Here is a 13,237-nt window from a genome sequence, read left to right as displayed (position 1 = left end):
AGAGGAGCGAGGAAGTGTTGGCTGTGAAGTGGATGGATAGAAAAGATGTGTACATCATGTCCACCATCCATAATGACACCTAAGTGGAACGTCGCAGAAGACACGGCCCCATTTAAAAGCCTTGCTGTATCCACAAATACAATAAGTTCATGGGGGGTGGGAGGTGGATTTAAATGATCAAATGTCGCAGCCCTATCAACATGAAAGTCCATCTTCTGGTATAAAAAAGTTGCAATTTACTTCTTCCATTTGGCCATTTATAATGCATACGTCATCAAAAATCAACGGAAATACCCAACCCCTTCCTCAAATTTATCAAAGATATTGTTACTGCCCTGATCTATCAGCAAGGATCCCCCCAGAAATTTGCTCTGATTGTGTCAGCAGACTGCATGAGCGCCATTTTCCTGACAATATTCAACCATCAGTAACTGGAAGAAGATGCCAAAAACAATGGGTGTGCAGCAAAAAGAGTTTGGAAAGACACCGGGTTCCATTGTCCCCACTGTCCCTCCCAGCCTGGCCTTTGCATTGGAGAATGCTTCAGACGCTATCACACTCTCGTAAACTATTAGCCCAAATTTCTAATAGACTGCCATTTCCTCATTTTCAATTTCTGTGCTGATTATTTCCCTTGTGCCTCAACCAACCGTATCACTGCCTTCCATGATCCTGGCCAGTTTATGGACTATGCCTCTGCCTGCCATCTTCATTGTTTATCTGTCATGTTTCTGCCTTTCACGCAAACTGACCCTGGACTGTATCAACTATGCCTCCGTCTATTTTTGCTTTTTACCTGCACTGACCTCGGCCTGTTGACCATGTTTTTGCCTGCACCTTAGACTGATCTTTCACCCTGCTACACAGGAGTCTCAATTATGTGAGGAGCTCCAGAATAGTGTTCTGAGTTGATAGAAAAAGTTTTTGGTTTTCTCCTTGTTTTGTAATTCCCAGAACAGGGTTTGGAGTCTGAAGGCTTCAAAGCGATTTGACCCAGGACTTTTTATGGACCATGCTCATTGCCTGCTGCCTGTACTAACTCTGGACAGTATTCCTGCCTGCTGCATTTACGATCCTTTCACTGCTACTGACCACATCCCTGCCTGCTACCTGGACCAATGTTTTGGCTGTGCTGACAATATCTCTACCTGTACTGACTATGGACTGTATTCCTGCCTGCTGTCTGTTTTGCTGTCACTGTCCACGTTCCTGCCTGCTGCCTGGACTGATGCTCTCCTCTGTGGACCACTGCACTACTAAAACCGCTGGTTATCTTTTGTTTACCCTTTGCTCAGCAGAATGTATTTTGGTTTGAAATTGGTATGTACAGTACATGCTATGTGTTAGTAATATGAAGGCTTTCAACGATGCGATAGGTTGACAGGAATTTGTGTGTGTAATTTATGTCCCTGGAACACCTGAAGGTGCTACTTGGATGTTGAGCCTCTCTATGTGGCTAGTCTGTGTAAAAGTCTTATGCCGCGTACACATGGTCGGAGAATCCGTCGGAATGTGTCTTATCGGGCTGTGTCGTCAGATAATCCCACTGTGGGTGGTATGCATCGGACTGATTCCATCCGAATCTCCGTCGGACCCAATTTTCCAACATGTTGGAAATATTTCCCAACCAACTGGGCCGGTCGGACGTAATCCGATCATGTGTAGAGAATTTTGATCGGACCAAGTGCCACGCATGCTCAGATCAAATTCCTACATCAAAGCTATTGGCTACTAGCCTGAATGTAGTCCCATCGTAATGAAATTACGTCATCACGTTCTGAATGATCTGATTTTTCGACAACTTAGTCCGACCGTGTGTATGCAACAGTTTCGGACACAATCCGTCAGACTAAATCTGACGGACAAAATCCGACGAATTTGGTTGGCAGAATCTCCGACCGTGTGTACATGGGCTAACACATGTGGTATCTCCATACTCAGGAGGAGTCGCATAATGTATTTTGGGGTGTCAATGTTGCTATGTACATGCTATATGTTGGAAATATGTTATAAATTGACAACTTTGTGTAAAAAAAATAGTTTTCATTTTTTTCCAAATTTTCCAAAAACTTGTGAAAAGAAATTACATATTCAAAAGACTCATAATGCCTTACACATCTGGTATTGCCATACTCAGGAGGAGTAGTAGAATGTATTTTGGGGTGTCATATTTGTTATATACATGCTATGTGTTAGAAATATCTTATAAATGGACTTTGTGTAAAAAAAAATTTGTTTTTATTTTTTTCCCACATTTTCCAAAAACTTGAGGAAAAAAATTAACCGTTCAAAAGACTCATTATGCCTCATAGATTATACATTGGAGAGTTTGCTTTCTAAAATTGTGTCATTTTGTGGGCAATTCCATTGTCCTGGTGCCCCAGGGCTTTCAAAAGTGTGTTAGGAAGGAATGAAATTAGATGTGCAATTTATGCTCCGAGAACACCTGGAGGTGCTATTTGGATGTTGGGCCTCTGTACGTGGCCAGACTGTGCAAAAAAGACACCCCAAAATACATTCTGCTATTCCTCCTGAGTATGGCGATACCACATGTGTGAGACACACATACTCAGGAGGAGTAGCAGAATGTATTTTGGGGAGTTATTTTTGCTATGTACATGCTATGTGTTGGAAATATCTTATAAATGGACAATTTTGTGTAAAATAAAAATGCGTTTTCATTTTTTTCCACATTTTCCAAAAACTTCTGGAAAAAAATTAACCATTCAAAGGACTCATTATGCCTCATAGATTATATGTTGGGGTGTTTGCTTTCCAAAATGGGGTCATTTTGTGAGCATTTCCATCGTCCCGGTGCTCCAGGGCCTTCAAAATTGTGATAGGTAGTAATGAAATTAGATGTGTTATTTATGCTCTTAGAATGCCTGAAGCTGCTACTCGGATGTTGGGCCTCTGTATGTGGCCATGCTGTGTAAAAGTCTCACACATCTGGTATTGTCATACTCAGGAGGAGCAGCAGAATGTATTTTGGGTTGTAATTGCAAGTATGCATGTGTTGTGTAAGAGAAATAACTTGCTAATATGAGAAAAAAATGTCTTAATATTCCCAAGAATTGTGGGAAAAAATGACAACTTCAAAAAACTCATCATGCCTCTTACCGATTACCTTGGATTGTCTACTTTTCAAAAAGGGTCATGGGGGGGGGGGGATATTTGTCCTGTCCTGGTTTGTTAGTACCTCAAGAAATCAGTCAGTACATCAGGTGTGATACATTTTCAATGATTGGACCCTAGCTTGTAGACTCTATAACTTTCACAGAGACTAAATAATAGCCACTAATTTATGAAGAAAAAGAACTTATTTGCAAAATTTTACAATATAAACAAAAAAAGTGTTTGTTTTTTCAAAATTTTCACCATTGGGAATAAAATCAGTGGTCGCAACCTAATGTTTTGAGAAAGACAAAATAAAAACATGGCAAGAGCTCGAACAGGTTAACGGTCAGGAAACGCTATCGCACTGGGAATATCGCCAAATTCATAGCTTTTTCTCAAACCCTACCGTACTAACCGTAAACATTACGCCGGTCCCTTGTCCTCGCTGGAGGAGGTTTGTCTTAAAGCTGAAAAAGTGGAGAGGGCCATTTCAACGGCATACATTTGGCTACAAGCCACAGGCTCCTCTGAAATAAACAAACACAGAAGATTTTGGGAAAACACATTGAATACCACCTTTAGCGATGATCAATGGCTTCACACCTGTGTGTTCGCAAATAAATGTTCGATAAGTACAAGACATCATACATGAGAAATTGGTACAACACTCCATTTAAGCTACATAAATGGTTCCCTGGTGTACCAGATGTATGTTGGAGATGCACCAGAGCAGTAGGCACGCTATATTATATATATGGTTGGTCTGTGAGGTAATACAACCATTTTGGCAAAAGGTGTGTGATTTCATCAAACTGATCACCTGAACTTCCATCACCCTGACAGATGCATTTTGTTTATTGAACATATCAAAAGGTACCATGAAGAGATATAAAAGATCTCTAACACTATAATTCCTTACAGCAGCAAGAACTCTAATCCCCAGCTATTGGAAGACTATAAATACACCCTTGATTAAAGAGTGGCTGCATACCGTTCACGACATATATAAAATGGAGGAACTGAGAGCCATATCACATGAAAATATTGAAAAATTCAATGCCTATGGCAAACCTGGGTGATCTATAAACATACAGAAAATTATAGGACCCTGACAGAATCTTGAACGTGTAAAGAACTAGTGTTCTCATGGTAGGGCTCTTTTCTCTGCCCTTCTGCTTAAACTTTTCCTACACTTTCCTTATTTTCTTATATTTCTCTCGCTAAACCTTTGGTAACTTCAATTGACGTATTGACAGGTTTAATAATATTCAGTGATAGATTCTCACATAATGTCTGCACAATGAATCATTTCAAGCGCAAGTTGATTGATTAGAACTGTATACATTCATTATAAGTACTATTATGTTGTCACTTTACTAGTGTAATAACAACACTGCTTCTGTTCAATAAAACTTTATTGAGTTAAAAAAAAAACACCCTTTCAAACATGTATTATAACAACATGCATTTCAAAACTGCAAGCACATATCGTATCGGCGTATAACACGCACTTTTTTCCCCTTAAAATCAGGGGAAAATCGCGGGTGCATGTTATACGCTGATACTCCGCGATTTCCGCACGATTTTTTGGGCTCTGGCTGGCTTTCAGCCGCCCAGAGCCCTTCTCGCGGCTTTCGGCCGCCTCCGACCCTTCTCGGCGGCTTTCGGCCGCCCCAGGACCTTCTCGGCGGCTTTCGCCCACCTCGGCCGAAAGCCACTGAGGTCCGAGAGCGCCCGAAAGCCGGCGAGAAGGGCCGAGGTGGCCGAAAGCCGCAGAGAAGGACCGAGAGCGGCTGAAAGCTGCCAAGAACTTCCAGGCGCTGCCGAGATACACAGGACATCTCGGCGGCGCCATTTTAAAAAAAAATAAGCGGACATCACTAAGGCTACGGACAAGCTGCATGACAAGGCTGCAGTGAGGACAGGCTGCATGACAAGGCTACAATGAGAACAGGGTGCATGACAAGGCTGCAATGAGAACAGGCTGCATGACAAGGCTGCAATGAGGACAGGCTGCATGACAAGGCTGCAATGAGGACAGGCTGCATGACCAGGCTGCAAATGATGCTGACAAGGCTTCAGATGGACACTGATAAGGCTGCATTGATGGGCATTTGAATGTAAGTTTTTTTTCCTTAAATTTCCCTCCTAAAAGTTTTTTCCACAAAATTCACTCCTAAACTTGGGGTGCGTGTTATACGCCGGCGCGTGTTATACGCCGATAAATACGGTATATTATGCTGTTCCTGCCCCCAAGCAGACAATGACACTTTTAAAGTGAACTGCTAATCATCCAGGGGTATATCTACTACTTATAGCATGTACATGCTACGTGGATAGGCAGAAAATATGCAGCATGTAATCATGACTTGTCTGTACCTGTTAGGGATGAGCTTCGTGTTCGAGTCGAACGTACGTTCGACTCGAACATTGGCTGTTCGTCCGTTCGGCGAAATCCGAACACTTGGTCCGTTCGCGTCAAAATTCGCGTGGCGCTCACGGCCCACAATGCACTGCGATGGCGCAGTGCATTGCTGGCTCATGACTGGCCAAGCATGCACTGTGACCTCGCATGCTTGGCCAATCGCAGCGCCAGCAGCGAGGAGAGCCATGATTGGCCACAGGCAGGATGCCTGTGGCCAATCATAGCTCAGGCTGTGTAGTGCACGCCCCACACTATATAGGGCCGCCATTGAGGCGGCCTCGTGTAGTGTGTTGGCATCTGAAGCAGTGGGTGTTCTGTGTACCTTCAACACAGTACACACCGATCGTTTTTGGCTGATTTCCTATCTTGCTGTTGTGTAGTGGTTATTGTCTGTGCCCTGACCGCAGTATACACCACTATATTCACCTCACCTATATAGCTAGTGATCTATCTTTAATAATAGAGCTTGCAGTCAGTAGTGTTCGGAGATAGTGCGTGCTGTCTGCGTGCTCTGTACCCAGTACAAACCGCTATAATCCAACTACATAGCTGTTCTCTATTTGAGCCCAATTGCCATCTGCAGGAGTTATTGGAAGTTGTGTGTGCCTCCAGCACAGCACAGTATACATCTGTATATACCCCTTTATCTCTGCTGTTTTCTGGTTATTGTCTGCGTGCCCTGACCGCAGTATACACCGCGATATTCACCTCACCTATATAGCTAGTGATCTATCTTTAATAATAGAGCTTGCAGTCAGTAGTGTTAGGAGATAGTGCGTGCTGTCTGCGTGCTCTGTACCCAGTACATACCGCTATAATCCACCTACATAGCTGTTCTCTATTTGAGCCCAATTGCCATCTGCAGGAGTTATTGGAAGTTGTGTGTGCCTCCAGCACAGCACAGTATACATTTGTATATACCTCTTTATCTCTGGTGTTCTATAAAAAAGGCATCTGCAGGAGTTAGTGGGTGTTGTGTGCCTCCAGCACAATATAAACTACCCAACTGCTGTTTTACCCAACTCCCTTCAGGCCATTACCATGTCTGAAAGGCCAGCAAGGAGAGGCAGACAGGCGCGAGCCGATAAAAGAGGGCAAGCAGGCTCTGTGTCTAGAGACAACAGTGCTGGTCGTGGACGCGGTGCATTGTCATCAGCACGTGGCCATGGGACATGCTTGTCCTTCTTTTCGGCAGCTGGACATGTTGAACCGCAACATGCCAACGACTTGGTAGAATGGATGACCAAGCCCTCTTCATTCTCCTCATCCTCTCTCACCCAGTCTCAGGGTAGTAGCAAAGCAGCTGCCAACGCATCGTCTTCCCTCCTCTCAATGTCATCATCAGTGACTCCTTCCCTAGACCCACCACGTCCTCCTGAGGAGTCTCCTGAACTCTTTGAGCACAGTGTTGGGTACATGCTCCAGGAGGATGCCCAGTGTTTGGTGGGCTCTGATGATGACACTCAGCTAGAGGAAGGCAGTAGCGTGAGCGCAGAGAGAGGGGATGCTCAAGAAGGACAGCAATCTGGCAGTCATGTTCCACAAGCTGCAGCATACTGCCAGGTTTGCTACAGCGATGAAGAGGGAGGGGATGATGAGGGCACTGACTCCACGTGGGTGCCTGGAAGGAGGGAGGAGGAGGAGGAGGAGGAGGCACATGTCCAACGAGGCAGGATGCCCTCCGGGGGCCAGCTTAGGGGCAGCACACCGACTGAATCACACCGCAGAGCTCCGCCTGTGCAGAGCGCTGCCTCTGCGCGTTATTCTAAAAGTTCTTTGGTGTGGGCCTTTTTTGAGACGAGTGCATCAGATCGCACCGCTGCTATTTGCAACATATGTCTCAAGCGTATCTCACGTGGCCAAAACATCAGCCGCTTGGGCACCACATGCTTGACCAGACATATGTTGACCTGCCATGCAGCTCGTTGGCAAGCGTACCTCAAAGACCCACACCAAAGAACAAAGCGGACCTCTCCTTGCTCCTCATCAGCTGGCATCTCCAACCCCACTAGACCTTCAGTCCTCTCTGAAACCTGCTCTTAGAGGAATAAAGGTGTAGAATTAGGTGTGTCACAGCCAAGTGCTTCCGGGAACTCTGCTAGTGGTACACCCACGTCCGATTATAGCAGGCAAATGTCCCTGCCCCAGCTGCTGGACGGGCGTAAGAAGTTTACTCCCATCCATCCACATGCCCAGCGGTTGAATGCTAGCTTGGCTAAATTGCTAGCACTTCAACTGCTGCCTTTTCAGTTGGTAGACTCGGCCCCCTTCCGTGAGTTTGTACAATGTGCGGTTCCTCAGTGGCAGGTCCCCAAACGCCACTTTTTCTCACGGAAGGCGATTCCGGCTCTCTACCGGCATGTGGAAGGCAATGTCCTTGCCTCGCTGGACAGGGCGGTCAGCGGTAAGGTGCATATTACCGCTGACTCATGGTCCAGCAGGCATGGACAGGGACGTTACCTGTCTTTCACGGCCCATTGGGTCACTCTTCTGGCTGCTGGGAAGGATGCAGGACAAGGTGCAGTAGTGTTGGAGGTTGTTCCGCCACCACGCCTCCAAAATGCTACTATTGGTTGTGACACACCTCTCTCCTCCACCCCCTCCTCTTCTTCTTCCTCCATGGCCTCTTCCAGTGCTCTGTCCTCAGAACCAGCGGTGCTCCGTAGCCGTTCCAGGGGCTACGCAAGTACGCAGGCAAAACTATGCCATGCCGTGCTTGCGCTTGTTTGTTTGGGGGACAGGAGCCACACTGGGGCGGATGTTTTGTCAGCTCTGCAGGGGCAGGCCGAGAGGTGGTTGACGCCACGCCAGCTTAAGCCAGGAATGGTGGTTTGCGACAATGGCACCAACCTCCTCTCCGCCCTCCGACAGGGACAACTGACCCATGTGCCCTGTGTAGCTCACGTCCTTAACCTGGTGGTGCAGTGGTTCTTGGGCAGGTACCCCGGCTTACAGGATGTCCTGAAGCAGGCCAGGAAAGTCTGTGTGCATTTCCGCCGATCATTTAATGCCTGTGCTCGGCTGGCTGAGCTCCAAAAGGAGTTGAACCTGCCCAAGAACCGCCTTATATGTGACATGCCCACCAGATGGAACTCAACATTGGCCATGCTGCAGCGGCTGCACACGCAGCAGAAGGCCATCAATGAGTACCTGTGCGACTATGGCACCAGGACAGGGTCAGGGGAGCTTGGTTTTTTCTCACCACGCCAGTGGGGCATGATCAGGGATGCATGCACTGTCCTGTCACCGTTTGAGGAGGCCACAAGGATGGTGAGCAGTGACAGTGCATGCATCAGTGACACTGTACCTCTTGTCCACCTCTTGGAGCATACGCTGCGTGGAATAATGGACAGGGCACTTGAGGCATAACAGAGGCAGGAAGAGGAGGACTTCCTTGCCTCTCAAGGCCCCCTTTATCCAGACAGTGTTCCTGCTGTGCCACCCATCACACAGGAAGAGGATGAGGAGGAGGAAGAGGAGGAGGAGGATGATTGTGTCAGCATGGAGGTGGAGGCTGGCACTCAGCATCAGCATCAGCAACAGCAGCAGTCTTATAGGGATGATTTACAGTCCCAAGAAACACGTGGACTTGTACGTGGCTGGGAGTAGCTGCGGATCATGTTGTCCTTAGTGACCCAGAGGACTCCGGACCGAATGCCTCAGCTAACCTACGCTGCATGGCCTCCCTGATCCTGCAAAGCCTGCGGAAGGATCCTCGTATTCTTCGGATCAAGGAGAGGGACCATTACTGGCTGGCCACTCTCCTTGATCCACGGTACAAGGGTAAGGTTGCCGACCTTATCTTGCCATCGCAGAGGGAGCAGAGGATGAGACATCTCCGGGAGGCCTTGCAGAAAGGTCTGTGCAACGCGTTCCCAGAGACTGGGAGGTTACAAACTCCTGGTCCTGGACAACGTGTTGCTGAGGCATTGGTCAGAAGGAGCGGTGGAGAAGGTGGCCGTCTGACTGATGCTTTCAGACAATTTTTTAGTCCGCAGCCCCAAGGTATGATCGGTTCCAGCACCCATTGCCAGCGTCTGATTTACATGGTGCAGGAATACCTATGGGCAAGGTCAGACTTGGACACCTTTCCCACCGAAAATCCTCTGGCTTACTGGGTCTTGAGGATGGATCACTGGCCAGAGCTTGCACAGTATGCAATTGAGCTACTGGCCTGTCCTGCATCCAGCGTTCTTTCGGAACGCACCTTCAGTGCTGCTGGTGGCTTTGTTAGCGATCACAGGGTGCGCCTGTCCACCGAATCAGTTGATCGACTGACCTTCATCAAGATGAATCAGTCTTGGATCACCCACAGCTACCAAGCACCTGAAGCTGATGTAACCGAATAATTTTTTTTGAAATACCACATCCCTTCAAGACTGCCTATGCTGATGCTGAGTGACTGTCCTGTTATGTTGATTGTCTATCCTCTTCCTCCTCCGCTGATATGTTGGAAGAACATTTTTGGTTCTGGGTGATGCCTAAGGCCCAATTTTTCTGCCCCTGTTTAACAGGGGCGTTTAATTACAATTTTTGATGCAATGCTTTGCAGCAGGGCTAATTCCTGCAATAAAACTAGAGTATATGGCAGAGGTTGCAGTTTGGTGGCACCAGCACCAGTGCCTAAGGCCCAATTTTTCTGCCCCTGTTTAACAGGGGCGTTTAAGTACAATTTTTGATGCAATGCTTTGCAGCAGGGCTAATTCCTGCAATAAAACTAGAGTATATGGCAGAGGTTGCAGTGTGGTGGCACCAGCACCAGTGCCTAAGGCCCAATTTTTCTGCCCCTGTTTAACAGGGGCGTTTAAGTACAATTTTTGATGCAATGCTTTGCAGCAGGGCTAATTCCTGCAATAAAACTAGAGTATATGGCAGAGGTTGCAGTGTGGTGGCACCAGCACCAGTGCCTAAGGCCCAATTTTTCTGCCCCTGTTTAACAGGGGCGTTTAATTACAATTTTTGATGCAATGCTTTGCAGCAGGGCTAATTCCTGCAATAAAACTAGAGTATATGGCAGAGGTTGCAGTGTGGTGGCACCAGTGCCTAAGGCCCAATTTTTCTGCCCCTGTTTAACAGGGGCGTTTAAGTAAAATTTTTGATGCAATGCTTTGCAGCAGGGCTAATTCCAGCAAAAAACTAGAGTATATGGCAGAGGTTGCAGTGTGGTGGCACCAGCACCAGTGCCTAAGGCCCAATTTTTCTGCCCCTGTTTAAGTACAATTTTTGATGCAATGCTTTGCAGCAGGGCTAATTCCTGCAATAAAACTAGAGTATATGGAAGAGGTTGCAGTGTGGTGGCACCAGCAGCAGTGCCTAAGGCCAAATTTTTCTGCCCCTGTTTAACAGGGACATGTAATTACAATTCTTGATATAATATTTCACAGGAGGGCCCCTTCCTGTGCCCACCCAGAGTAACGGTGAGGACTTATAATGTTGTGGCACCAGCACCACAACCACCAAAGGTCAATTTTTCTACCACTGTTCAACAATGGCATGTAATTACAATTCTTGATATAATATTCACAGCAGGGCGCTCCAGCGCCCACCAAGAGTCACTTTCAGGGCTTACAATGTTGTGGCAAAACCAACACCTTGTTCCGCCATTTCTGCAGAGCATATAGGGCAGGCCCCTACTTTCAAACATCCAACTTACAAACATCTCCTACTTGCAAATGCAAGGAGACAGCTGCAAGTGAGATGAAAAAAGATGGACGACAAAACAAATTATACAGGGGTGATAACCCTTCCCTATGTTTTCCAAAAAGCTTAAAAATTGTTTTTTTGACTGGAGCTACACTTTAAAAATGTACCAGTTGAAAATTACAAACAGATTCAACTTAACACAACAAACCTACACAGTCCTTGTCTTGTTTGCACCGCCTGTATACTGCTGTTTCGAGTATATAGGGCCTGGGGGCCACACGCATTTCCTTTTTTTAATATGGGTACAGGGTTCCCCTTAATATGCGTACAAGACCCAAATAGGCTGGTAATGGGCAGGGAGGGCTACCCATGCCATTTTTCTCAATGATTTTCAACCATATTGCAGGAACCAGATATAACATTAAAACCGCAAGCAGTTTTAAATGGTGTTATTTCCGTTAAATGTCATTTTGTGCAGGGACTGTTCTAAACACGGGAAACACGTGGCACTTCACAGGCATACTACAGACACCCCCCAGGCACCATATTTATAGGAATATTTCACTTTTTTTTTTCACTTTAATCGTCAGTAAAATCAGTGCTCCCGTCAAAACGGCCATTTTTAAAAACATTTTAGGCATTGACCCATGTCCCCTGGGGCAGGAGCCAGGTCCCCAAACCCTTTTTAGGACAGTATCTTGCATATTAGCCGTTAAAATTAGCACTTTCCATTTCGAACGTTCGAGTCCCATAGACTTCAATGGGGTTCTAACGTTCGTAATGAACGTGGGGTCCGTTCGAAAGTTCTGGTGCGAACCGAACCGGGGGGTGTTCGGCTCATCCCTAGTACCTGTTCCCAAGCTGGCACTCACACACTCACGTCCCACTGTTCTGTCTCCAAGACCGTCTGACCTGTCAGCACATGGTAATGGCGGCCCTTCTTCTTCCTGCCTACAACAACTATAGACTAGGAGCAAATCTGCGCCCTCTAGTGGCTGGGGAAAAAAACAGCAGCCTGCCTCAGCCAGAGTACAAGCATGATAGAACAGCACACTGCTCTCAGTGGCCACCGGGAACACAGACAGTCAGACCGCTCTCTTAATAGAGACACTGCAAATAAATGCAGACTCGCCATTCCTTGCTGCAGGGTACTACTGCAATATCACAGCGACCCAATGTTCACCCATCACGGAGGGTTGGTGTCATGCCAGATCTTCAAGGACAGGGCCCCCTCTGTACATAGTGTCCACTGCCTTGGGCCTTGTATAGGGCTCTGCCAGAGCAAACTTGTGGTATAGCAATGTGAACAAGGTGCTGGATCTCAGGGACCAGCTGTCCTAAGAGAAGGACAGGCAAAACCTTGTTCTTCGGTATTGAGGCATCGGGTACCATCCACGTTAGCCTTTGTTTGGGTCTTTGAAAGGATCCAATAGCGTAGCTCTCTGACCCTGTTCAGGCCATTTAAGGAGCATTCATTAACCGTGACCAACACCTTAGACACTGGCAAAAAAAACTGAGGTAATCCCTGTAGGGGAGGGGTGATATAGGGAGGAAACTTTCAGTCTAATTGATTACATCAGTGTCCAGCATCCAAAGGTGAGATGTAACCCACTTAATTACTATGAGCCTCTGTGTCCCGTGATGTATGATAAAGAAAACAGTGCATCCTAATTAACACAATTTATCTCACTATACTCAACCAAAAAATAAAAACATGCTGCAGCATTTAATAGCTAAAAATGCAGAGCGCTCCGGCAGGCAGAACAACATAGCCTTTGTTTATCCAGAAAGGGATGGCACCGTAATGCAACCTATAGTTTGCTGGTTAATTAGTATGAAGTCAAGTATTATCATGTATTGGTAAGTATCAGCAGTAGCAATGCAATAAAGTAGCAGAATGTATCCACAGCAGGGATAGCCCGAATGCAACTGGGTCAGTAAATTTTTCATTATCCACAAACATAGATAAGAGACCTCAGCAAACCATTAGAAGCCTCAATACACTAGGCGTATTTGTTAGCCACAGACCAAAATTGAAAGACTATATACTTA

General features: G+C 46.4%; 1 protein-coding gene across 3 annotated transcripts in view; it reads right to left on the bottom strand.

Annotated features, from left to right (window-relative positions):
• The window catches only part of LOC143988760 (galactose-3-O-sulfotransferase 2-like), a 51,983-nt gene that overhangs the window by 16,841 nt on the left and 21,905 nt on the right, over nucleotides 1-13,237 (bottom strand). The window contains exon 2 of one of the 3 annotated variants that reach the window (XM_077488592.1): nucleotides 3,533-3,644. The exons of the other annotated variants lie outside the window; for them this stretch is intronic. The gene's annotated coding sequence lies outside the window, so the exon portion shown is untranslated. The remainder of the gene's footprint in view (nucleotides 1-3,532; nucleotides 3,645-13,237) is intronic. 3 annotated transcript variants of the gene reach the window in all.

This window comes from Lithobates pipiens, unplaced genomic scaffold, assembly GCF_037356315.1.
Source record: "Lithobates pipiens isolate NorthernLeopardFrog02 unplaced genomic scaffold, aLitPip1_a1.2 Scaffold_18, whole genome shotgun sequence".
Lineage (NCBI taxonomy): Eukaryota > Metazoa > Chordata > Amphibia > Anura > Ranidae > Lithobates > Lithobates pipiens.
Note: the sequence above shows the minus strand (reverse complement) of the source record. Positions and strands in the feature narration are given on the sequence as shown.